General features: G+C 34.7%; 1 protein-coding gene across 4 annotated transcripts in view; it reads left to right on the top strand.

Annotated features, from left to right (window-relative positions):
- The window catches only part of LOC137654612 (RNA-binding protein 1-like), a 130,412-nt gene extending 122,076 nt beyond the window's left edge, over positions 1-8,336 (top strand). For all 4 annotated transcript variants that reach the window (XM_068388407.1, XM_068388406.1, XM_068388405.1 and 1 more), the window contains one exon: positions 7,744-8,336. The gene's annotated coding sequence lies outside the window, so the exon portion shown is untranslated. The remainder of the gene's footprint in view (positions 1-7,743) is intronic.
- The last annotated feature ends 4,006 nt before the right edge of the window (positions 8,337-12,342 follow it).

Genomic DNA, 12,342 nt, shown 5'->3' with positions numbered 1-12,342 from the left:
GTCTTGAGGAAAAACATTATATAAATGGCAATCATTTCATTTATTTGAAGTTCTAAGAAAAATTAAGTAGAACAACATTGGTAATAACAAAATCATCATATACTGTAATCTCTACTTGGTAAGATAGCTGTCGATGCAAAAACTAACCTATACACAGATTGTTAAATGCGTTCGTTTTTTCGTTATGATCAGAGATGAACGTAAACAAAACAATGGTGGTTGCTTTTTATTGTGCATTTTGGCGTGTTTAGGAAACGCATGATATAAAATTGCCTTATTTTGATAATTTTGGATCTTCAATGATACAACAAAAGCTAATCTATACAGTGATGGTTTTGCTATTCACCAGTTGTCTTATACAATAGATATGACACACATTAAAAATTTTCCACATTTTAGGTCGTGTTATAATGGGAGATTGCGGTTTTTACACCCATCCTGGCTGTAATTTTAACCTTTTTCAAGTTGTTAGAACTTTAAAGCATATTAAATGTTTGATTTACAGTGAGCCCTCGTTTATCACGGTAGATAGGTTCCAGACCCGACCGCGATAGGTGAAAATCCGCGAAGTAGTGACACCATATTTACGTATTTATTTAACATGTATATTCAGACTTTTAAAACCTTCCCTTGTACGTAGTACTGTTAACAAACTACCCTTTAATGTACAGAACACTTAATGCATGTACTACAGTACCCTAAACTAAAACAGGCACAAATATTAAAGGCAATTTTATATCATGCATTTCCTAAACACGCCAAAAAGCACGATAAAAAATGGCAACCAATGTTTTGTTTACGTTTATCTCTGATCATAATGACGAAACAAACGCATTTAGTGTACACATCTGTGTATAGGTTAGTTTTTGCATCGATTATATTGATTATACAGTATGTTGATTTTGTTATTACCAATGTTTTACTTAATTTTTCTTAGGACTTCCAAATGAAATTTTTTTCTTTATGACGCCGCCTGAAACGGCGTAATAAACAAACGAAGGCATTTAACACGCATGATGAAAGTGATAAATAATGATATTACAGAAAAAGCTTATAGAAAATGTTATTACAAATATTATTTACCGTATCTATATAAAATCATACATACGTAGCAAAGCAGGAAAATTATTCACGAGAGAGAGTGAGTTGTTTTACGTACGTAAATGTAAATTTAAAAAAAAAAATATCCCTATTTCATATAAAATAGGTTATTACAAATATTTTACTTTATCATATTACAGTAGTCCGTATAATACTGTAAAGTTCAGTACAGTATGTTGTTGTTAGTCGTGGCGATGAAATTCTCACGAAACAAAAACACGGCGTTCGATTACAACAGCTGATTCATTCTCTCTCTCTCTCTCTCTCTCTCTCTCTCATACAATACTTACATATACTGTAGATGAAGAAACTAAAATTAGTTCTCTCTCTCTCTCTCTCTCTCTCTCTCTCTCTCTCTCTTTTCGTGTTATACAATACTTACATATAGATGAAGAAACTAAAATTAGTTTTTCTTAGTCTCAATTAAATACGAACCGGAAAAATTATGCCGAGTTTACATCCATTTCAATCGTTGCTAAAAATACGGCATCCGATTTCATCAGCAAACCACTATTTTTTGGGAAAAATAATTTTATTCTAGAAAATTGCTACTCTTTAAATAGTTAATTGCACATTAAGAAAGTGTGTACTTTTGTTTTTAAATTTCGGGTGTTTTTTAAAAATCGAGTATTGTTGACTTCTTTTTGTTTTACTTTTGGCTGTGATCACATCAGCTGACGTCTAGCTGCCGCTCTTGAGAGCGTACGAATACACTATCAAAGTATCGTTTATACCATTTCTTAACTTATTCTAACCGTCTATACAGTTGATATTACATAAGCACCGATGGTGTTATAACCTATCAAATTTTTTTGTTTATTACATTAAAACAACACACACACTCTCTCTCTCTCTCTCTCTCTCTCTCTCTCTCACACACACACAAATGATAACTTTGTTGCTTCTCAAAGTTTCATTTATATTGAAAATCAATCATGATTCAATTTTCCTTACTTTCTCCAATCTCGCACCATCGGTCCACATCGCGGTATTTTCGAAATTTCCGGAAAATCTGCGATATATGTATATACATGCGTTATGAAAAAAATCCGCGAAGTGGTGAATGCGCGATAGTCGAACCGCGAAGTAGCGAGGGATCACTGTATATACAAGAACCAATTAATGTTACTGAAAATACAGTATAGTACATAGAAAGTATTGGGAATGGGTAGTAAACACATTTGAATAGGCAAGTTGCTAGTTCCATGGCCTAATGGAATTATTTCTGTTGTTGTGTGTTTCGAAATATGCGATTTACTGTTGATTTAATGGCATATCAAAGGTAAGAGGCGTTTCATCCCTGTTGCCAATGCACAACAATTTTAGTTTTTAGGATGCCACAGAACTTCAAATCATTCATTATTTCATTCATAGTTTTTAGTTTTCCTGTAATTTATTACGAAGCTTAATAAATTAATTACTCTTTTCCAAGTCGGGGGTAGTTTATGCAATTTGGTTTATATTTTTATAAACTAGAAAAGTTATAATGTAATAATATATCAATTGAAAAGGAATACAATTTAACAATAAGAGAATACAAGGGGAGCGTAAGGGAACACCGGAAAAAAGAAGTTGAACTCTAGAGAAAAAGAACAACAAGGTCGTGAGAAGACTGAAGAGTTGACCTCACATGGCCACGACCAGATTGGAATGGTGACCTTTGCCCTGAGCATGCTGCTCCTGAGGCCTCCTTAGTGCATTGTGATTTAAATAGATGAGGTTGGGTTAGCGCACCCCGTGAGGGAGTTTAGGCCTATTGGTGGGGAAAATATTCTGGTAGTGGAAAGCTGATGCTCCAGGTTATCTATTAGAGTGGTTTGTAGTATGTATGTTAGGTAAAATACAATTTTCGTAGAAAGATTTTTATAAAACTGAAGATTTCTTAGCTCCAAAGTTTTCTGTATTTTTGCGCATTTCCAAGAGGAGAGCTTTTAGCACCTGTTGAAAAATTGGTAATGTTACTTCACTATGTAAACGTGTTAGTGGTAGCTCAAGTCCAACTGATTACCGCCCAGTTTCGATAACTCCCATATCATCTAGGTTTTTTTAATGTCTTTTGGCCAAACGTCTTAGTATAGGTTTGCTGAAGGTAATCATCTGTTCCCTAGTTTGCTATTTGGTTTTCTTAAAGGCCTTGAAGGATGTGATGCCCTTCTTACAATCTCCAGTACTGTACAGAAATCCCTTGATTATGATCAGGAAGTTCGTATGATTGGCCTTGATTTTAGTGCTGCCTTTGACCATGTTAATCATGGGGCCCCTGTTTTTAAACAACAGTTGGGAGTGGGTGGGTTGCTTCTTAGCATCATAATTGAATTTTTAAGTGATAAAGTGCAAAGAGTTGTTGTTGAGGGGGCACCATAGTGAGTATAGGAATGTGATATCTGGTGTTCTTGGCCCATTACTTTTCATTCTATATACACACATCATGTGGTTTGGCCTAGAAAACAAGGTTGTTGCATGTGCACATGATGCTACACTCTTTGCATCAATTCCATCTCCTGAATGTAGATCTGGGGTTTGCTGGATCCCTTAATAGACATCTTAACTAAAATTAGTGCATGGTGCAAGTTATGGGGCATGATGTTGAATCCTAACAAAACGTAAAGTATGATTTTAAGTAGGTCAAGGACAATGGCTCCTCAACATCAGGATCTTGGCATTGATAATGTTTCTTTAACTCTTGGAGTCTTTAAATTTGAGGTGTGATTCTCGACAGCCAATGTACTTTTGAGAAACACATTAGGTCTGTGTCTTCTTTATTTGTACAAAAAAATTGGCTTATTGAAAAAGTCTTAAAGATTTAAAAAAATACTACTTCAGAATAGATTGATCACAAAAAATCTTGTGTCTACCTTGTTTCAAGTATTGTTCTCCTGTCTGGTCTTCAGCTGCTGATTCTTATCCTAATTTGTTGGACAGGATCCTACAGTCTATTAAATTTCTTATTCCTGATCTAGATATTTATCTCTTGCACCATCGTTCAATTAATTCGTTATGCATGTTGCATAATATTTTTCATAATTCTGATCATCCTTCACCTTCAGATGTTCCTGGACAGTTCCATTTTGTTCGTAAAACCAGGCATGCAATTAGTTCTAATAGTCAGGCCTTTTCCATCATGAGGCTCAATACTACACAGTGTTCTAGAAGTTTTATTCCAGCTGTGACCAATTTGTGGAATGATCTTCCTAATCGGATAGTTGAATAGGTGGAACTTCAACAGTTCAAACTTGCAGCATTTGTTTTTTATGTTGAACAGGCTGACATAAATCTTTTAATATAAACATCTGTTTTGATGATGTTACTGTACAGTAATGCCTCACAACACGAAATTAATTTGTTCTGGAGTGGCTTTCGTTTTGTGAAAATTTCGTGGTATGAGTCTCATTTTACATGTAAATCGCCTAATTCGTTCCAAACCCTACAAAAACACCACATTGAATTTTATAATAAAGCTACAGTATAACCACAATGAAATAATGTACAGCCAAATACATTTGAACTATTCAATATACCTAAACTAACTGTTAATGCCTGTAGTTATTAGAACATAATGCAATATTAAATGAAAATAATACAATACATACTGTACATATGCAAAATATACAGTATCATATGTACTGTACTGTACTATTACAGTTACCCTTACTCTAGAGAGTACATTTTCTATTATGTAAACCCATTTTCTTCAACTTTTTGAATGATCGAGTATTTTATTCTCGGCCTGACTGTCAAATATCTTTTCTTACACTCGTGCAATGCGAGTTAGAAAAATCTTCGCGTTTCGTAAAATTTTGTGAGCAGATTCTTTCGTGAAGAGAGTTATGACTGTATTTAAAACATTTTATTTTAATTGTTCATTATTTCTTATATTGTTTATTTCCTTTCCTCACTGTGCTATTTTTCCATGTTGGATCCTTTGGACTTATAGCATCTTGCTTTTCCAACTACAGTATGGTTGTAGCTTAGCTGGTAATGATGATGATATTAATTTACTTAGCATTATTTGTAACAACTGCTGTACAGTAATACCTCTAGATACAAAATTTAATTTGTTCAGGAGTGCCTTTGTATCATGATTTTTTATACGTGTCCTATTTTACATGTACGTAAATGCCCTAATTCGTTCCAAGCCCTACAAAAATGCCACATTAATTTTATAAGGTTAAACTGTATTAACCTCGCAGAAATACAACCATTTGGATGATGATTCATCATTTTATTCTGGAAAATTGCTACTCTAAATACAGTAGAGGTCCCGAATTATGCGAGAATTTGTGGTCGATCAATGACCTCTCTATAAATGGAAAATCGCATATTTCGAAACACACAACTACAGAAATGATTCTATTGGGGCCATGGCAACCAGCAACTTGTTGCCCATGGCTCCAATAGAATTATTTCTGTCGTGTGTTTCGAAATATGCGATTTTCCATTTTATAAGAGGTCATTGATCGACCAAATTCTCGCATAATTCGGGACTCTACTGTATTTAAAGAGTAGCAATTTTCCAGAATAAAATATGAACGTTATGTTTGCCACAAACATTTATGACCTCAATCTCATCTCGATCACTTTCATAGGAGGACATATGAGAGGTGGGGCACTTGTCCTTTTAATTCATTTGGTCCAGCCCTGTAAGAGTTGAGATTGACTCTTATTGGAGTAGATCACCACTTAATTATATTACACCTTGCTCTAAATTTAATTGGGTCCGTGTTGTACAAGTTGAGATCAACACATTGGGCTGGGTATATCTCCCTTTTGATAATAATAATAATCCTCTAAGAATGGCATCTAATTTCAAAGCACTTGGTTTCTTAAATACCCAGAAAAGCAGTTCCAACAAGTGCCTCTTGAGAAACCAAAGTTTCTGAATATGAGAAATATCACACTATTATCAGGCGACTGCAAGGTCTGAATATTTCCATGTAATCCATGAGTATTGCAGTATGCTAGATGACATTGATGATGTCTGGGATGGACTTTTTTTTTCTTTGTTTCTAGATAACAATTAAAAACAAAAAACAAAATAGAAATTGAATTAATAGATAAAATCTAAATGTCAGAAGAAACTAGATAACATGTTAGAGCCAAGTCACCATACAAGGCTTGAAACCTTCCAGGATAGTATAGTCACTTCCACTGAAGGAAGGACAATAACAATATTTTAGAAAGTTAATATCATGAGGATGGTCAAAGAACAGATATGGAAAAAGGTAACCAGCCATCCTTGGTCCTTCTATTAAGCTTGTCCAAGACACCATTTAATAAAAGAGAAGAGAAAAACGGATGGGATACCCATATTACTTGCATTAAAAGTACCTACTAAAAGTAGTGAGCATTGTTTTATGTAATATAAAAGATAGCGGTGATTATCATTTGCATGTGTAATTGTGATGTTTTTATTATAATCGGGATATATTTGCAATACTGTAACTTTTATTAAAAACTTTTTGTACAAATGCCTGTGCATATTTTTATATGGGTAATGGTTGGGGGTCAACTGACCAAAAGATAAATGTGGCTTGAAAAAAATCTCTTGAGGAAAGGAATGTTAAGATACTCATTAAAATCAATGCCAAAAATTAAAAGGTAATGATTAACAATCAAAATATAACCACTATTGTTCACCTTACCCTTTTCTGCTAAAACCAGCTAACATTTGCTTAACCAGTCAGCATTCATGGGAAGTGGAATTAGATTCTTTTAAATTATTATAATTATGTTGGTAAATAAATTGTTAGACCCTTTTTCATAATTTTTTCCTGTACAAATACCTGTTCAAGGTTTTAATAGTAAAGGAGTTGGGTGAGAGTTGGCTGCGAAAGGTAAATAAATGAGTGGTAATTGAATTTGAATTCTCCCTAGCTGGTATTAACCAATTTTATGCTAAATATTACTCTGCTAGGTCTAATCTGCTATAAAGGAAACATGCACAATGCACAACTAAGTAATCAGAGGAAAACTCCTGATCCATAGGGATACATAATTAAATTGCCTATCAATTTGATTTATTAAACTGGGCCTTGTGAAGGCTAGGGTGTTAGCTGCACAAAAGAAACTAGGTAGTAAAAGGGGTTAAGAACACAAAGTTACAAGTAAAAGGAGAGACAGTAAAAAAGGAGGCTAAAAAAATGTAATGACAACAGTCCATTACATGAGGCACACGACATGCTTTGGGTCTCAAATGGATGCTAAATGTGTAAATGATAAATTTCCTTTAGTTTAAAGGGTTGCATTCATACTCGAGGTTGGCTTCACACTGTTCTGGATGGTGTAAATCCCCCAACATATCAGTTACTCTTGAGGCCCCTGTGTAATGTGTTAAGATTTTACAGGTGATTATTGGGACTTGTGTGTTTCTTTAAGGAAAAACAAAGTTTAAATGATAGTGATAGAACATTTCCTTACGCAGAAGGTACTGGATCAAGGGAAACAAATTCCAGAAATTTAGTTGAAGGCTTCATTCTTAAGGTAGAAAGTCAAATACAAAAAATCCTAACTATTTCCATGGTTGTGTTAGTCTTGACATTAAGTGTGATAACTAAAGAAGTCTCTGCTCTGTTTCAGCAATAAGTAAACATTATCCTAGTGATATGAAATTAACTTTCATTAAATTTGATTTTTTTCTTACAGCCAGGACAATGGAATCTTCTCTGAACAAAGGAAGCCTTGCTTGAAGACTCGAGATGATAATGGAGTTTTTAACCAGGCTACAAGGTGCATCATGCTGTATAGCTGTCCTTTGTAAGTGATAATTTCCTATGCCAGGGCCCAAAAGTTACATTTTTATTTTTATTACTGAGCTCGACTTTACTACTTATGCTTTAGTTTTGCCAGTTTGGTTTATGATGTCACATGTATTTTTTTATATGGAAATAAAATTGATTTCCTTGGCATAGCCAGTTGTGTTGTAGAATATTTAGTAATTGTAAATTGATAGTGATAGCTAATGACTGCTATTCGTTATTAAACTGGATTTAGAGTGAATGCTGTAAGAATGTGTGCTGTCATTCAATCAACATGAATTTTTTAAGGGTGTTATGAATGGTTGTGTAAGTGGTGACCCGTGCCCTTCTCAATTATCTTATCTGGCATTGAAGCTGTTTAACATTACATTGACAAGATCTGCTATCGCAGGACAAGATCTTCAAAATTGGGAAAGGTAAGGGGCAATTCAGTGTAGTGTAAGGTTACAAAATGTGAAACTAATAAAATTTCACAAATTATTTGTCTTTTATTTTCTGTGATTTTGTATAATCACTTGAAACAGCTGTTGTGTGTGAACTGAAACTGTGAAAGTCATGTCTAAGGTTAATTCTGTACAACAATTTTTCGTGTCTTTATGTAGAATATGTTGGTGAAAAAATAATCTGACCTCTATGCTGAGTTATTAACATATAATTTAATCAGACTGTTATTGGGACTGGACTAAGGTGTTTGTGTCAAGATTTTAAAATGAATTACAGTGATCACTATATATCTCCACTTTTTCGTTTATCATCCGTAATCCACAATCCATCATTGGTGTTCTGTGCCATTAGAATAGGAATAAAACCTTTAAAGGAAGGCTGAATTACAATTTTTTTTCATTTCAGAAGCTTATATTACCATGCAGATTGAATAAGTTATAAAGATGTATCCTCTCTTAATATGGTGGAATATGATGTACAAAATGTTTCATATCCTGTGCTTGGAAATTGCCTATTATTATGAATAACCCTTCTCAAAAGAATAAATTATGGTTGACATCACTCAAGTTATTACCTAAGCCCAATTTTCACGATTTTCTTTGGCGAATGAGTAAAATACCCTTAGTAACAAAATGTAGCTTGAAAAAAGAAAAAAAAATATATTAATCTACATAACCACAAAAGGCTGAAAACTTGCTAAATCAAATAGTGAAACTACAAGAACTTTAGAACTCAACATGGAAGAAATAGGCTTCATGTAAAAGGAGGGTGGTGTCCTACTTTCAAAGCAGTTTGACTCCTCACCATTGCTATAGATAAAATGGCTCATTTGTTGTGCAACAATAAAGTACTTAATGACATGGCAAAACAAACGTATCAGAGACTTAATGTCATGGGGAAACAAGCGTTCCACAATTCAAACAAATAGACTAGCCTACGCCTGTTTATTTTTTTACAAAACACAAAAGTGTAAATGAGTACAGTAATTTATTAGGTATTCCCTTATTTCATTTCCTCACTGGGTGGTAATACCTTCCTTGGAGCCCTAGTGCTTGTAATACTGTAAACCAAGGTCTTAGCTGGGCTTTTACTTGAATCATAATAATATTTCTTTAACAATATACAACTTAAGATTCTTATTTAATTGCAAATAATTTTTGGAGAAATGTAACATGTTTTTTTCTTCAATTGCAAAAAAAAAAAAATGGCTTATTGAGTGTTACGATTTTTGGTGATCACATTATCTTGAAGACATTATTATTATTATTACCAGCTAAGGTACAACCCTATAGTTTATTTTTTTTAGCGAGGCAGATTTGCACCGGCTCGCAGGTACCCCTTTTAACTCGGAAAGTTTCCTAATAGCTGATTGGTCGGAAGTATTTTTGTCTGAAAACCATCATTGTTAAATAATTACCAAGTAATGTGAATTGAATCTTATTTACTAAGCTAAATGAGAGAGAGAGAGAGAGAGAGAGAGGGGGGGGGGGTAGGTAGGTAGGTAGGTAGGTTATATAATATATATATGATGTATTATGATATAGATATATAGATATACAGTATAGGTTTTGTCAATAAATGATGTTACTCTAAATCAGGATGGTCCAACTACAGGCCTGCGGGCCAGGGGAGGTTTTTTGTATACCTCCAACACTCACCTAATTATGCAGTGTGATTTAATGTGCCGAAACCTTACTGGCCCTAAAATATCCCTCCTGAATACTTAAAAAAAAATAAAAATGATAAATAATGAAATAAGATTAAATTACATATTTCAGTAGAATTCTCTCTCTCTCTCTCTCTCTCTCTCTCTCTCTCTCTCTCTCTCTCTCTCTCTCTCTCTCTCTCTCTCTCTCTCTCTCCCTCTCCCTCCCTCCCTCCCTCCCTCCCTCCCTCCCTCCCTCCCTCCCTCCCCCCCCCCCCCCCTTCCTCGTTTACTTTACTTTTGACAGTAATAATAACAATAATCAATATAAATGTGACAAGATTAATGAAAACCCTGTGAATAGAATGGGGATGGAACCAATGATGTTTTAAATAGTTTTCAACTTGCCTCTGTTTTGCAGTAAAGCACTATTGTTCTTAATGTCTTTCCATATTGAGTCAAAATAAGAAATGAATGTGCTCTGATATGAACAGAGCATATTATATGAAGCGGGAAGAACAACATTGTGTGGCATCAAAAAGGTTCTGTTCTTAAGGAATATTTTCGAAGGCATTGTGAGACATTGCACAAGGAAAAATATCCTCAATTTATGGGAAACTCAGTAAGTGGTATATTGAATATATTGATGGGCAAACATCAACAGCAAATGCATGGGCTCCATAACTTTGGAAAACCACAAACAGGTAGTCTTACTGCTTTATAAAAAGTTACTTAGGTGCTTATAAGAAATAGAATCTCATTTAGAGGTGGAGTAAAAAAAGCACAATAGTTTGCTGAAGAAAAATTATCTGGTAGTAAAGAAATTTGAGTGCCATTCTCTTACCAAAGAGTTGTAAGAAGAGTGAATAAATTTGATCAGCATGTTTCCCTGAAACTTAAATTTATAATGAAATATTGCAAGTACTTTTTACTGGATTTAGATGACAGCACTGATGTAAGTGATATAAGCCAGTTACTCATATTTGCTGGCACCATTGACAAAGATTTTGTGGTACATGAAGAACTTAAAAAGATGCAGTTATTGAATGTTTATAGCAGAGGTTCTGAAATAAACATTCATCTCCAATCTGTGGTCCATGAATATGGAGGGTTTAAAATGTGTTCCTGCATTATAAGTGATAGTACGGAAGCTATGGTTGGCAGTAATGTGGGGTTATTTGGTCTTTTAAAGAAAAATGGAGTGCATTGCATCATACTGCACTGCATTATTCACCAAAAGGTCTTATGAAGCAAAATATTGCAGATGAGTGATGCCATGGCAAATCTGTCAGTATTGTGAACTTAATCAGAGGCGGAAATATTTCCTTAGGCATAGAAAATTTATATCATTCCTAGAGAAACTAAACGGAGTACAGTGACCTGCCACTATATTATGTGTTAGGAGGCCAAGTGTTGGAAAACTTACTTCCATTTCTATAAAACCAGCATATTAGTCGTTCAAAACAGTGCTAAATTCAGCTACACGATAAAGACTCTCTTTGCTCCCAAGCAATTCTTACAGTAATGACTGCCCACTTGAATGTTTTAAACATGAACCTACAACAAGGAAAACTATTGAATGATTCCCAATTAGTAGGACACGTTGATTCTCTCTGTAGATAGCTGCAACTTTTCCACGAGTGCTTAAACAACAAACATCTGACACACTTCATTTCTTGTCATGAATTTGACAAATAATGGAATATACTACTTATCTCTTTTGGAAAACTTGAAGAGTTATATTGTGAATTTGAGACATCCCTGGGGCTGAGACAAGGATGTGTGATGTCACCGTGGTTATTTAACTTGTATTTTGATGAAATGGTGAGAGAGGTTAATGCTCGAGTGCTTGGACGAGGATTAAAACTGGTAGACAAGAATGACCGTGAATGGGAGGTAAATCAGTTGTTGTTTGCGGACGATACTGTACTGGTTGCAGACACAGAAGAGAAGCTTGGCCGATTAGTGACAGAATTTGGAAGAGTGTGTGAGAGAAGGAAGTTGAGAGTTAATGTGGGTAAGAGTAAGGTTATGAGATGTACGAGAAGGGAAGGTGGTGCAAGGTTGAATGTCATGTTGAATGGAGAGTTACTTGAGGAGGTGGATCAGTTTAAGTACTTGGGGTCTATTGTTGCAGCAAATGGTGGAGTGGAAGCAGATGTACGTCAGAGAGTGAATGAAGGTTGCTAAGTGTTGGGGGCAGTTAAGGGAGTAGTAAAAAATAGAGGGTTGGGCATGAATGTAAAGAGAGTTCTATATGAGAAAGTGATTGTACCAACTGTGATGTATGGATCGGAGTTGTGGGGAATGAAAGTGATGGAGAGACAGAAATTGAATGTGTTTGAGATGAAGTGTCTAAGGAGTATGGCTGGTGTATCTCGAGTAGATAGGGTTAGG

This window comes from Palaemon carinicauda, chromosome 15 (assembly GCF_036898095.1).
Source record: "Palaemon carinicauda isolate YSFRI2023 chromosome 15, ASM3689809v2, whole genome shotgun sequence".
In the NCBI taxonomy this organism is placed as follows: domain Eukaryota; kingdom Metazoa; phylum Arthropoda; class Malacostraca; order Decapoda; family Palaemonidae; genus Palaemon; species Palaemon carinicauda.
This window is presented reverse-complemented; position numbering and strand designations above follow the sequence as displayed.